Here is a 15,067-nt window from a genome sequence, read left to right on the forward strand (position 1 = left end):
AAAATGATCTAGAAAAATAGATGGACGGAATGGATGAAACACATACATCATGGTGGGGCCCACAGATCACCGACCACCAGCCATTGGCCGGTGGCAGGGGAAGTAGCCAATCCGTTTCCATGAATTAGTGCGTATGTGGCCCACCTGAGTTTTGTAGCAAGTGGATTGTTGGGTGTCTCTTCATCCTAATGAGAATCACTTGATGAACGGGTTGGATGGCATATGAATGACATGGTGTGGCCCACCTGAGCTTTTTAAACGGCCTGATCATAGAAATCAGATTCTAACATGACGTCACACAAACGTCACGATGGGCCCACGGAGCTCGGGTTCTGTACAGTTGGGGGCGGCTTCCGTGGGCCCCGCATTGATATTTTTTTCCTTAAATTCACGCCGTCCATCCGTTTTAATGATGATTCTAAGATATCAACCAAAACATTAAGCAGATCTAAATCTCAGGTGGACCACACCACAAGAAATGGTGATGATTTACTATTAAAAACTTTCTGTGAGCCATAAAAGTTTTGAATAAGTTGGTATTTTTTTTTTTATCATTTCATACAGGTTTTGGTGACCTTATCAACTGTTGGATGCAAAATAAACATTCCGGTAGCCCTCAAAATTTTTTTAACGGTGGGTATTCAATCACCACTTTTTCTCGTGTTGTGGTCCACTAAATCTTTAATTTGCTTTACTTTTCGGCTTATGCCCCTAAAATGCTCTGTCAAGACTGTTGGACGGCATGGATATAAGTCAGGTATATCTCGGTGGGCCCCACTTTCAGGAATCCATCGAAGCCACGCCCGGTACAGTTGTAGCCGACTCTAGTTCTGCTTAGATTGATTTCCTTTGCGGGTTTGGTGTCTGACGTAGACATCGAACGAGTTGTTGACCTGGAAGGTTTGACCCGTTTTACTCGGCTTGAGTTGAAAGTCCATCCTTTTTGAGATGCTAGGTGGAGCCCACCTTAATGTTTGTGAGAAATCCATACCGTCCATCCGTTTTGAGAACTCGTTTTAGGCAGTTTGATCAAAAATGAGGTGGATCCAAAACTCAAGTGAGCCGCATGAGAGGAAACAATTGGGATTTGGTAACCACTATTTGAAACATTGGTATGCCGACAAAGCTTCATATCAAGCTAAGTTCTTGGTGTTTTCGCTTTATCCCAATGAAAATAACATTATAAACAGTTTGGATGGCCGTGAATGCCTCCCTCACTCACGAGCGCGTAGCGGTGCCCTTACTAAGCTTTGGTATTGATTTGTCATGTGAAACTTAAAATTTATGGCCGACTAAAAACTATAGAATCATTTACGAGTCGAGGAATCTCACGATTCCCTAACTTAAGTGACTTACACGGTTGATTTACAATTGTAGATTCTGAGTAAGGGTCTCAGTGACAAAAAATGAAGGGATTAAGCATCATTTTTCACAAGCAGAATGTGCGGCCTTTATTTCACAAGATTTTGTATTTTTTAAAAATTTAATAGAGTTTTAGAATTTTATATTTGACCGTGCTTCGCATAATAAATAAGGGCCGGGTAGGCGAAAATAATAAAAAACTATCTACCCTTACATCATAGAACCAAGTGACCTCAGGTAAGCAAATAAAGTAAAAATGTAGTTAATAAAATAAAATACCAACTAGCCTTGCTTCTAAGGCTGTACACAAGCCAAGCTAGCTCGAAAAGCTCGCTCGGCTTGACTTGATTTAGCTTGACTTGACTCGACTTGAACGATGAATCAAGGCGAGCCAAGCTTTACATGACCCAGCTCGTTTTGAAAATAAATCAAATTCAAACATAGTGGAGTTTAACTCGACTTGACTCGAACTCGACTTGGCTCGAAGCTCGAGCTCGGCTTGACTCAAATATATTATCATCATCATCATCATCATTATTATTATTATATATTAATGTATATTATATTATATTTAAAAATTTTAAAAAAACATAAACCCTATCGTACCCATCCGTCTCTCTTATACCATTTCCCTTCCTTACCTAACCCACCGCGCTCGAGCTTCTCTCTCTCTCTCTCTCTCTCTCTCTTCACACTCGGTCACTCGCCTGAACTTGACTCAACGTCTATCCGGCTTGTCTCAGTCTTACAGCCTACATTCACCTGAGCTCTCTCCTCTCTCTCTCTCTCTCTCTCTCAGTATCAACAACAAAGTACCATCTATGGTTTTATTATATATATATATATATATATATATCTGTGTGTGTGTATTATTAATTAAATATTTCATTTGGGGGTTGGGTCGGGTCGGGTTATTGGGTTAAGTCAGGTGCGAGTTGCGGGTTAGGTCAGGTTGAGAGCAAGCTCGACTCGACTCGAGGCAAGCTCACCTCGACTCGATCCATTAGCTCGCCTCGAGCTTGACTCGAAAGTTTTGGCAAACAAGCCAAGCTTCAATAGTAAGCTTGAGGCCGAGCTCAAGCTCGGGCTCGAACTCAAGAAGAGCACGGACAAGCCAAGCCAAGCTTGGCCCACCTTGACTCGACTCTGCTCGATGCACAGCCCTACTTGCTTCGCAGGATTTGAGATCCTGGGCAGACAAATAAAATAAGAAAAAATAGAATAGGTATAATAATACATAATGATATATAAGGAAATGTGGATATATTTTTGAATGTGTAGAGTATAATACGAATTAAAGCTTCAATGACTTCTTTAATGGCCTTTTTGTCTCTTATGTCAGGAAAGATGTTGGAAATCTTTAAAACACCTTGAACACCAACTCCAGGTAAACTCCAACCCTCGAACCCTCTACGTATTCCCTATCGATCTTTCTGCTCTCTATTTTTTCTGTTCCACTCTTTGTTTATTTCTCTATTATTTTTTCCTTCTCTGTCTCACCTACCCCGTTCCTCTCTGTCTCTTTGTATCTGTTTCTATCTATTTTCCTCCATCCCTCAGATCCCTTATATAAGCATTGGAGGCCGAATTCTATCATATATTTACTTATATATATATATATATATATAATTAATGATTACTTTGATATATTTACTTTTTAATAAAATTTTATATTTTTTTTTATAAAAGTAATCGTTACTTTTTATTAGATATAAATAAATATATCGTAGGCATAAAAATGTAAATTGTTTGAATACTTGTATTTTATTCGTTATCTATCCATTTTCAATAATCTTAGTCTCGTTGGAAAGATAATCAGATAAGCTTCTTAACAACGCTAGAATTACTTCGATCGGACCCCGTTTGACCTGTCGAAAGTGCGTCCATCCAGAATACGAAATTGGTTGTCTGCAATTTGACTAATGGTTTGTTTTCGATGATTTTGAGAATATTGGAAATGTCGCCTGATAAACTTTTCAATGTAATTGAAATTACTTCAATCAGATCTCCGTTTGACTAGTTTAAAGTACGGATAGAGTTTTTATGGCTCTAGTCGCTCGGCAATGCGTGATTTTGATAAACGGACTGGATTTTTCTCATTATAATCCGGATTAGAGGAAACTTAAGTTCGTTAGAAAAATTATTTGATCACATTTCTAATAAATCATAAATCATATTCATCGGTCAGAATTTGCTCTCAATAATACCATGACCACTTTGTTAATAAGGACGACCGTACTTTCCTCAATCTTGAAGATATGACCTTCACACCTTAACACAACATTATTCGGGAAAACTAAACAATACAGAGAGCGATCCATTGGTAGAGAGTTCATTTTATCATTTTTTGCACATCAGTTGCCACATACAGAAAGTTTCTAGGGTTTTGGAGTTCAAATGTCGGCCTTGATCGAATCGCTGCTGAATTTGGTGCTAGCTGATCATGCGCATTAGTGCTTATCATGTGCATTAGTTATCTCCAGGGCATGTCGAGTATGTTTCCAATTCGACCCGTTTGGATTTTCAATAATTTCTAAATCAGTGTGAGATAATTTATTGAAGTTAAGTTGAAGTTCCGAGAGCAGATTGTCTTCATTTTAGGTTAGGTGTCTACAATGGCATATAAACATTAAGGTAGATCGTAAAAAGGTTTCAACAGTACGAAACTCTTTCCCCGATTTTTCATCTTGTACGGACCACTTTAGTTTTGGATCCACCTAAAATTTTTATTTCATGTTCTAAAATTAGCTTTCAAAATAAATGGACGGTGTGTATTTTTCACAAACATCACCGAGGGGCCCACCTAACATCCCAGTGCACTAACTTACCGAGAAAGGCTTTAGTAGGAAATCCGCTATTGAAAAAAGAGAAACTTTGATGCTCCGCTGAGTGTGAAAGTTGATACGCATTCAAACCGCGTCCTAGGTGGACAATCCGTACCATCCTATTGATGTCATTGTAAAAGGCAGTTAGATGGTCCACATTCATTGACCAAAGTCCAGTTGATTGGAATCCTAGAATTGTCCAGCCTGTAAAGGACGGGAGTGCAGATTCTCAGTGTCTCTCTTCTTTTCTGTTTTCTTTTTTTGGTAAACGGTAGTGATTCATCCACGACAAACGTCACCCACAAGTGTGGCAATCGAAACCATCCAAATTATTTGCCTAAATTTTAAATCAAACTTTTTGTGTCCATTGGATTTCAACATTTTATCATTTTATCATGGTCAAGATTATTCAATTAGTGCAAATTTTGTACTACCTCCATCCAAAATGGCCCATGATTTAAACACCACAGATGTAAAAGGCAGTTAGATGGTCCACATTCATTGACCAAAGTCCAGTAGATAACAGCTTATAAATTAGCTATCAAGCACTCAATCACTGTACATTTTCATCCATCGATGGTCACAGATTCAATGAGATTTTTGAGACATGAACCATTTAGGCTGGGCCTGCATAGCTTGAGATGGACGGCCTAGATCTCATGGATGGCCATTGTTAACTATTGTTTATTTATTTATTTATTTATTTTACACACGTACACACACCCCACACACTCACGCTAGTGGAATTTCACCAACTATTTTTGTATTTCCCTTTTAAACTAACAATTGGTTGGAAACCAAATGAAGCGCTAAAAACATTGGTATAGTTTAGAACAAGAGAAAAATAAGGCATGCTAGTCTATAACTACTGAATGTTATCGACTCACTCTAGATGTACGGTTAGAATTAAAATTATGATTAGAAATAAAATCTAATTAGAAATCAATAATAAAAATTAAAAGAACAAAAATATATGCTAGAGTTTTGAAAAAATATGGGATTTAGAAAAAGCTGTGAACAATTGACGATTGCGTTTCTTTAAGCCGATGGAAAAAAGAAAAAGAAAAAGATAAGGGTTAGTGGCAGAAACCCTTACCCTAGCAAAAGAGAGCAATAGTTTTATAAAAGCAAATGGAAGTGAAATATTATTGGGTGTTTGGACCTTATGGTGGTTACCTATGTTACTCCGACGGCTTTAATCTGTCAGAGATTTATCGACAATTTAAATTCATTAGGAAAAAAAGGTGGGAGAGGGCCAGGGGCCGACGGATTTGAGGGCTTTTTTATTTTTTCTTCAAAAAACATGTCCTTATGGTTTATTCCCATCGGGGAATTATATTAGTCATTGGCGATTGATTCGACGGTTATAATCCATCGGGAATAAAGTATGGATCGCGAGCATTGGACCTTATGTTTGGGAAAAAAAGGCAGGACCATCGGGGAAGGTCTTTTTTTGTAATGAATTTTTCGAGGTCCTTTAATTCGCGAGTCTGATCATCATTTTTCACATCCCTGACCTCTTCCAAACCCATGAATTTGAAGTCTACTTTTCAATTAAATTGCAAAAGTTGACTTCGAATTCAGTTTTTAGGTTTAATTCCTATTTTTAGATTAGGGTTTAGTTGAGTCTTTCTTCTTCTAAATTGTTTAACTAACATAGGATTTTGATTTAGGGTTTTTTAATTTTAATTATTTTTTTGTTCTTAGGATTTTTTAATTTCATAATTTAGTCATAGGGTTTGATTTTAGAAATTATATTTTTGAGTTTTTCTTGATTTTTTATTTTTATTTTTGATGATTAACATTGTTTTCTGTTTTGTAGTATGTTCTTAATTATAGCTTCTTCCATCCGGTAACATCTTCTCCTCACCTCTTTCAATTCCTTTGTAATTCATTAACTTATTGTAGGATTTTATCGTATAAGCTTAGGTATATAAGTAGGGTTTGTCATGTTCATGACTGAGTGGACATGAGATTACTCTAATCAACTTATAAGAGATGGAATATTAGTTGAAGGGTTATCAGATCACTATCTAAGGAAATGCCCTATGTCTCCTAAATTAATTAGAATTATGATTGAGAACCGACCTGATTATGAGGGAAATGAGGTACGTGATGCTCCATTGGTAAGGACGATGCGTGATTATTATGTGAGAGATTACGCTTATCAACAACCATTGAGTTCACCCACATATAATACGCGTTGATGCAAAAATCTGGTCCATCCTTTCTAGGCCTTTAAATACCTGCAAAGGAGGAAGACAAAGGAGACCCTGGTTAGAGCAGGGGACCCTCTGATGCTAGAGTCAGGAATCTAGGTCTAGTAGAAGTGGTTTAAGGGTAGAGACAGTATGTGTGCGTACCTTTCACCATTGGGAATCCCCCTATTATAGTTGAAGAGGGATAGTAACGTAAAGGGATCTACCCGGTTTAGAGGTTACGTATCATAGATGAATTAGGATTCATAACGCTTGGGATTCTCCCGAGATCCTCAGCGGATATCTTGGGATCCCGAGTAATCACGGATTACACTCCACAATCCTTGGAGAGAACTTCGGACCGTTCCCCTGGATAAGGTCAGACTGCGGACACAGATAAGGTCGAACGTCAGTTGAGAATCGAAGCGGATTTGTCCGGCCTTCGGATAAGGTTGGACTGCAAAAGTAACAGTGCATAAGGTCAGATGAGCTCCTCCCCGGCTACCGACCTGTCCTTTTAATTGAAAGAACATCTTTATATAACGTTTTTGTGATGTCTAATTTCTGTAGCCTTTAACTTCTTCATGAGTCCTGATAGCCTCTTCAAATTGTTCCACGGAGAGTCCATTTTAGGTCATGCCTACCTTTAGGTCGACCTTGGTCATATCGACCTATGTTGTACCGACCTTTCTCCTTAACTTGGCGGTCAGGTTCCTTATTTTCTATTACGCATTGGGTCATGCCAGATCTCAACCTAATCTGCCTATCTAGGTCGGTCTGTTTTTCCCCATAACAGTAAGCCCCCTACTTTCAAGTTGGTGAAACGAGCTTGGAAAGTAGGTTGGACACAGTCAGGTCAGGTCATTCCGCCATTAATGCTGAATAAGGTTGCAGGTGTGAGGTTTGAGGCGTATCAGTAATCATGATATGGTACCGTTGAGGTAGCATGTCGTCGTTTGAGACAACGTGCTTTGTCAGGCTGCCTTTTCGGTGCCCAACCAATGGGAAAGTGACACGTGGCCCATCCTCGGTAGTGGAGACGTGTGGCGAGTGGGGATACGCCACGTGTCGAGACGGGGGAGCCGAGGAGGCGTCGTATGGCCTTGCATGAATGAAGGGCATTGAATGCCTGTACACGTGGCCTCCCTATAAAAGGGAAGCCCTAATCCTTTAGCAAGCTTTGTTTGCTTCTCCCTGCCTTCGACTCGTTCCGATTTTGGCGGAAGGCAATTTCCGACGACTGTGCTGCATCAGGCTCTCGATGACGTTTTATCTCCGGTGAGCTCCATTCCTAATCTCCCCTCCCTTCATTTTATCTTCTTCTTTGTACAACGGTTTTCCGACATTATTGGACCGATTGCCATGCCAGAAACCCCAAGTTCTTGGGAGGGGACCTCAGGTGTTGATGCGGGGTGGACAATCTGTAAGTGCATACACTTAAAGCACATTTTAGTTTGTCAAATTTCTTAGTTCGGTTACGGTCGCAAGCTCGACTGAAAATAAGCTATCAACTCGATTAAGCATTTGAAAAGAAGGCTCAGCATCTCATAGCAAGACTATTTATGGTTTGAGGATCAGAACACTTTGTATGAGTCAACCTACAGGTGGTATAAACGTAGTTTGACTATAGGATAAGTGTATTTCACTCATGCATATTTAGAATCATATTTTATGTTAAATACACTCAAGTTAGGCCAGCCCAAAGTCCGGTTCAGCCAGCCTAACCAGTTGGGCCAACCCTATAATAATCGGTCAAAAAGACAGATCTGAAAAGATCTTTTTGCGGTAGGTTCGGCCAGCCCATGGTAGTTTCGGTCAAGTTTCCAGCAATGAAACAAAATCGGATCTTGGACCAGTTAGGCCAGCTAAACCTCCTGTTCGGTCAGCCCAACTTGGGATTCGGCCAGCCGAACATGGGCTTAGGCCAGCCGAAGTTTTGAAAGATTTTATCCCGCGATTTTCAAGTTCCGATTGGAACGTAATCTTTGAAGTTCGTCCAGCCGAACTACACAGATCCTTAACTATAAATAGAGGCTTTCTCTTGCTCTTTAAACCACGAAAATTCATAGTCTTATATTGTATTGTAAAGAGAGATCCTTTAAGCCTCTTTAAGCTATTTGTATTGTAATTTATATTTTTATTAGCTTATTCCATTCTCCTTCTGAAAGTTAGATTAAATTGTTTTTGATAAAATAATTCATACTCTACTTTGAGAAAAGGGAGAATCAAATCTGTAGCAATAGGGTTTTATTCATTCAATTAAAAATCTATTGGATCTCTTTATGTCTTTTTGGGTTGAACTCATACAACGACTTCATCAATATCCCAAGAAGAAGATCGCTGCATTCAAGCTACAGCTACGACTTCGACTCACCAAATCAAAGATAAGTACTATCTTTTAAATTATTTCAGTTTGAATTTTTCTAAGATAGCCTGGAAATCTCAACTGGTTTGTTTGTGGTGACCCCGTAAAATCACAAAGTGGGTTTAATTGTGATAGCCTATGAAAATCGTAATAATTATATAAGGTTGTTAAGGTGAACCTGGAAAACCTTGAAATAGTAAAAACTAAAATTGAGAGGGTGGTAATTTTAGGAGTGGAGTAGGTTGCATTGAGGCACCGAACCACTATAACTCTTTTGTGCATTGTGGTCATTAGATATTATTATTTGTGATATTATTGTGAATTACTTATTCATTGCATTAGTTTGATATTTTGATTTCAAAGACGTTGGGACATAAGGTTGTCCTTTCTAAATCTTTTAGGTGTAAGGTTGTCCTACGAACTATTTGATATCAAGAATTCAATACTTTGTAAAATTATATTCCATTGATTTATTATTCCGCATTATATTGAAATATTTGGCATTGACTTTTCACCCCCCCTCTAGGACATCTATAGCTCGTCCTTTCACAATCTCTGCCCCATGTCGAATCCGCCATCTCCCTTGATGATGATGAGTGACGTTGAATTTATGACGTCGCAGGCATCGCGGGTACTTGAAAGATCCTGGCGGAGCGCCCAGTCGAAGTAGGGAGGGTTTCTCGGTAGAAGAAGGGCTCGTCGGGTCCTCGGTAGAGGAGGACGAGGACGAGGAGAAAGGACCTGTGGAGTCCATCTTAACGGAGGCTGACCTAGTGAGAATCAAGTCAGGGTGTAACATACCAGACTCAGTGGTACTCTGAGTTCCCTCAAAGGGAGAGTTTCTTAATAACCCCCCCAAGGGAGAGGTTACCATTTTCTAGGTCGCCCTCCAGTGTGGCCTCAGGCTTCCTCTCCAAAATATGGTAAGGCGGTTGCTTGCCCATCTGGAGATGGCTCTAGGACAGTTGATCCCCAATGCTTGGAGATCATTGGTCAGATGCTTCATTCTCTGGTCCGAGCTGATCGTGAGCAAGTTCCTTCATCTGTACTAAGTGAAATCCAGCCCTTTGCATGATGGTTGGTATTACTTTTCTTCTTGGTGAGGAACTGGGAAGGCCTTGGTCACGGACGTTCCGACCTCTAATAAGAACTGGAAGAACAAGTGATTTTGGGCTTTAGGAGGTTGGGAAGTGCTGGGAATACCCGGGCATCGCTCTTGGGTCTCAACTTCCTTCTCTGATTCAGGTCGGTATCGTCTAAACTTAATTCGTTTTCCGTACTTGGTCGTCTTCGGTACTCTGACTTGTTCGTGTATACTTCTTTTTATAGTGATTCCCAAGTTCCCTTCCGTGCTTGGGCCTGAAGCTCTTGCTTGGATTGTCAGAGCAAGGTCACCAGAGGAGGACTCAAGATTTTGGAGGAAACTCCTTCAATCCGAACTCTTGCTTAAGTCAGGTCTCGACTCCGAACTAATGGGTACAAGTCCTGACCGACCTTAGGACTTGGGGACTTCGTGAATTTATTGCTAACCTTTTGTTTTCTGGTGCAGACATGCCCGAAGCTCAGCCAGCTACAAAAGCATAAGGCACCTCCTCTCAGGTGTGTCACCTCGAAGAAGAAGAAGAAGATGACTTCCAAGAGCAAAATAAAGGTTGGTCCTTCGTCCTCTGTGGTCGTGGAAGTTGAGGATGAGACACCAACCTCAGTGCCCATCTCCACTGATTTTGAAGGGGTCGCTAGGATGGCCTTGGTTAAGGAAGCTTATCCCATGGAGGTCCAGGAGGCTGCGGAGACCTCTGCAGAGCTTCCTACACCCCAAGTGGGGGGCTCATCGGCTGGCGGCGAGGGTCGGGGTGCTTTTCAGTTGATAAGAAGGACTTTGGAGCAACTTTTGCCTTGGGTGGAGCGTCATGTTTATGAAGCCGAATTCACTCATTGGATAAATGTGCCGCTCAAAGGGACCATTGGCCAGTTGGCGAAGACCTTCTTTGGGGTAAGTTATTCTTAAGTTGTTGTTGCTCTTCTTCTGTCCCATTCTGACATCTCCTTTTTTAAAAAAAAAAAGTTCGGCCCTTGCTTGCTGAACGTTTATCATGAACTCTTGCGTTTGCGGGAGGAAGTGAAGGAGGCAGAAGCGCGGTTACTACGAAAGGGGGTCGAAGCCAAGCGATCCCATCTCGAGGCCGAGAAAGTTCGCTTTATCATGGAGGCCCGGGCAATGGAGTTGGCAACCGAGCTGGAGGTAACTAAGAAGTTGTTGGTAGAGGCTTCAGAGAGGGTGGCGCGGTGGAAGACCAATAATGTAAGGCTGCAGCGCACCTTGGAGGTGAAACTAAAGGAAGCCCATGCCGCTATCTCCACGGCTCGGGTAGCCACTATTGAGGAGTTCAAGTCCTCTAAGTTGTTCTTGGAGGACAAAGACACTTTATACAACGCTGGCTATGAAAAGTGCCTCGAGGATGCGAAGGAGGCACATCCAGAGCTTGATCTCTCGAGCTTTAAGAATGCTAAGCTTGACTCTGAGGCATCTCCCGAGGAAGCACCTGCCGAGCAACTCCCCGAGCCCTAGTAGCCAATTCCTTTCATTTTTCTTTTTGTATGGTTTTCTTTCTTTCTTTTTGTAGACCCGATGTATTATGCTCTCCAGAGCTTTATTAATACAATTAAGTTTTTAACATTTCGTTCGTTCATAAGTTTTTCTAAGTAGGTGGGTCGATCTTTCGACACTTTAATTGTTATAGCCATTGTACATTCGACCCTTTTATTAAAGGCCGTGCAATCAATTTGGGCTCTTCTTTTCCTTGTATCAAGGGGAGCCCTTAGTAGTTCTTCGTAGGTCGGACACATGAATGACAGTAGCATATGGCCCAACCTCTCTTCGGAGGGTCGGAACATTAATAGGGGTTCTTCCCATATGACGTTTAGTAAATGACCAATTTTAGATATAAAAAGTAGAAGGTAGGCTTCGGGATTTTATTGCAATAATTTGAATGTGAACTTTACATAGCAGATTTCGTACTCGGGGCAGGTTGGCTTTTTAGGCGTGGTAGATTTTAAGGTGCTCGGCATTCCACGGGTGTGGCAGGAGCTGGCTTTTTAAGTCCTTGAGTCAATACGATCCAAGTCGGCTTGTGCTCATTACTATATAAGGTCCTTCCTAGTTCGGTCCCAAGGTTCCTAAGTCGAATTCCTTGGTGTTTTGGAAGTTTCTGCGGAGGACCAGGTCTCCAACCTGAAATCTTTTTGTCTTTACTTTGAAGTTGTAGAAACGGGTGACCTGTTGTTGTTGGATCGCGATCCTGACCCGAGCTTGCTCTCTTTTTTCCTCGATGAGGTCGAGGTCTAGTGCCATTAGCTTGACATTTTGTTGTTCATCGTAGGAGCAAGTTCGAGCTCTCGAAGTCCTATTTTGACTGGGGTAACGGCTTCAGCACCAAAGGCCAAGGAAAACGGATTCTCCCCAGTGGCTTTTTGGGTGGTAGTTCGATATGCCCAGAGAATGTGGGGGAGGTCTACAACCTAATACCCTTTGGCTTTCTCGAGCTTCGCTCAGAGATGGTTTTTAATGATTTTGTTGATCGCCTCGACTTGTCCATTGGCCTGTGGATGACACGGTGATGAATAAACATTATGGATTCTAAGGTTCTCACACATACATCGGAATTGTTTATTGTCAAATTGCTTTCCATTGTTTAAAATGATCGCGTAAGGCACCCCATACCTAAACACAATATTCTTCCAAACAAAATTCAAGTTTTTTTGCTCGGTAATCCTCGCTAGGGGTTTGGCCTCAGCCCATTTAGTAAAGTAGTCAACCGAGACCACTGTGAACTTAGTCTGTCCTTTGCCGGTTGACAGAGGGCCGATGATGTCGATTCCCCATTGGGCAAACTGCCATAGTCTGACCATAGGGGTTGGCTGTTTGGGTGGTTGCCAAGGCATGACCATGAAGTGTTGGCATTTGTCGCATTTCTGAGCATATTGCCAAGCATTCGCCTGAATGATCGGCCAATAATACCCCTGTCAAATGACCTTGTGAGTTAAGGCTCGGCTGCTAGAGTGATTCCTGCAAATGCCTTCGTGGATTTCTTTCGGGACATACTTGGCTTCCTCGGGTCCAAGGCATCTAAGATAAGGAAGGTAGAATCCCTTTTTATATAAGATGTTCCCAATCATGGAGTAGCGAGCTGCCCTTATTTGTGGTCTGCATGCTTCTGAGCAATCTTGGGGCAGCTTGCCATCCTTGAGGAAGTCAATGATCGGATCCATCCAGGTCAGCCTTGAATTTATTGGAAGAACCATAGCTGGGTCAAGTCTGTTGATGCTTGGTTCAGTAAGGAATTCGATTGGGATCGACTTGGGAATATCATCATCGGGTGTAGTAGCCAACTTTGCTAACATGTTTGCTTTAGAGTTTTCTGCTCGAGGAATTAGGCTGACGTGACATTTCTGGAACCTGCTGATCATTTCTCTGGCTTTTAATAGATAGGCCTTCATGCGCTCCTTTTTGGCCCGACACTCGTCGGCTATTTGATTAACAATGAGCTGTGAGTCACTGTAAACTTCGAGATGTTGGGCTCCCATGGTGGCCGCCGACTTAAGCCCGACTAGATGCACTTCGTACTTTGCAATGTTGTTGGATGCTTGGAATGTAAATCTTAAGGCATACTGTATGCATGTGTGATCTGGAGTTTTCAGAACTATATTGGCCCTGCTGGCAAAATTGGATGAGCCATCAACGTACAATGTCCAGGTCGATTAGTCGAACTCGGCCTTAGTTGGCTCAGACAAATTGCTCAGATCGGATTTGGGCTCAGGCTGAATGATTGGGCTGGATCTTTGATCATGCCGAGGGAGGAGTTCAGCAAAAAAGTCGGCCACTGCTTGGGCTTTAATTGTTGTTTGGGGCCTGTACTTGATGTCGAACTCACTGAGCTCAATTACCCATTTTGTCAACCTCCCTGAGGCTTTAGGCTTTTGTAGCATTTGATGGAGAGGTTAATTAGTTGGAACGATGATGGTATGGGCTTGAAAGTACGACCGTAAGTGTTGGGTGAAATGACTAGGGCTAGCGCTAGTTTCTTCATATCTAGATACCTCATCTTGGCAGAGACCAGGGCCTTACTGACGTAATATACTAGGAGTTGTTTCCCTTCATGTTCCCTAATTAAGGCCGAACTAACTGCCGCGGTCGAGACTGCCAAGTACAGTAACAACGGTTCTCCTTGCTCTAGCTTTGAGAGTAATGACAATGACCATAAATACTACTTGATTTGCTGAAAAGCAAGCTCGTATTCTTCTAACCATTCTAGCATTGGTTTCCCTTTCAATTGCTTGAAGAAAGGAGGACACTTATCTGTAGCTCGAGACACGAAACAGTTTAGTGCAACAATCCGTACTATAAGGCATTGGACTTCTTTCATCATCTTTGGTGAGCTCATATCGAGTAGAGCCTGGATTTTATCGGGATTTTCTTCGATTCCTCTCTGACCGACCAGGAATCTGAAGAATTTTTTAGAGCCAACTCCAAAAGCACACTTGCTCGGATTTAGTTTCATCTGGTATTCTCAAAGGATTACAAACATCTCTTCAAGGTTGGTTACATGATCTATAGCCTTAATGCTCTTGACGAACATGTCGTCTACATAAACCTCCATTGATCACCCAATCTGGCAGGCGAATATCTTGTTGATGAGCCTTTGATACGTGGCTTTAGCGTTCTTTAACCCGAAAGGCATGACTCTGTAAAAGTAGAGGCCTTTGTCGGTGATGAAAGTCGTCTTCTGCTTGTCGTGTAGGTGCATTGCAATTTGGTTATAACCTGAATAGGCATCCATGAAGCTCAGCAGTTCATGTCTTGCCATGCTATCGATGAGCTGGTCGATTCTAGGAAGAGGGAAACTATCTTTGGGGCAGGCTTTGTTCAAGTCGGTGTAATTAATACAGACCCACTACTTTTCATTGGACTTTTTAACCAAAACCATATTGGTCATCCAGTTCGGATAGTAGATCTCCTCCATAAACTGATGTAGGACAATTAACCAATTTCTCTAAAAGCTCGAACCATTAGAGTATGGCAAATAAATCCCTTTATCTTATAGCCTAGGCCCTACATCACATGGGTTAGGACCTTGGCCGATCCCCCTTCGTGGGCCCCAAATCACATGGGCTGCCCACCCCGAGTGTGTCCTCGCATCCCATGGGCTACCCCACTCGAGCTCGGTGTGAAAGCACATTAATCACCCCCGGTGAGGAGTCTCAAACACGAAACCTCCTCCGTGGGCCGCACCCACCCCGAGTGTGCCCCTGCATCCCAC

This window comes from Magnolia sinica, chromosome 8 (genome assembly GCF_029962835.1).
Source record: "Magnolia sinica isolate HGM2019 chromosome 8, MsV1, whole genome shotgun sequence".
Lineage (NCBI taxonomy): Eukaryota > Viridiplantae > Streptophyta > Magnoliopsida > Magnoliales > Magnoliaceae > Magnolia > Magnolia sinica.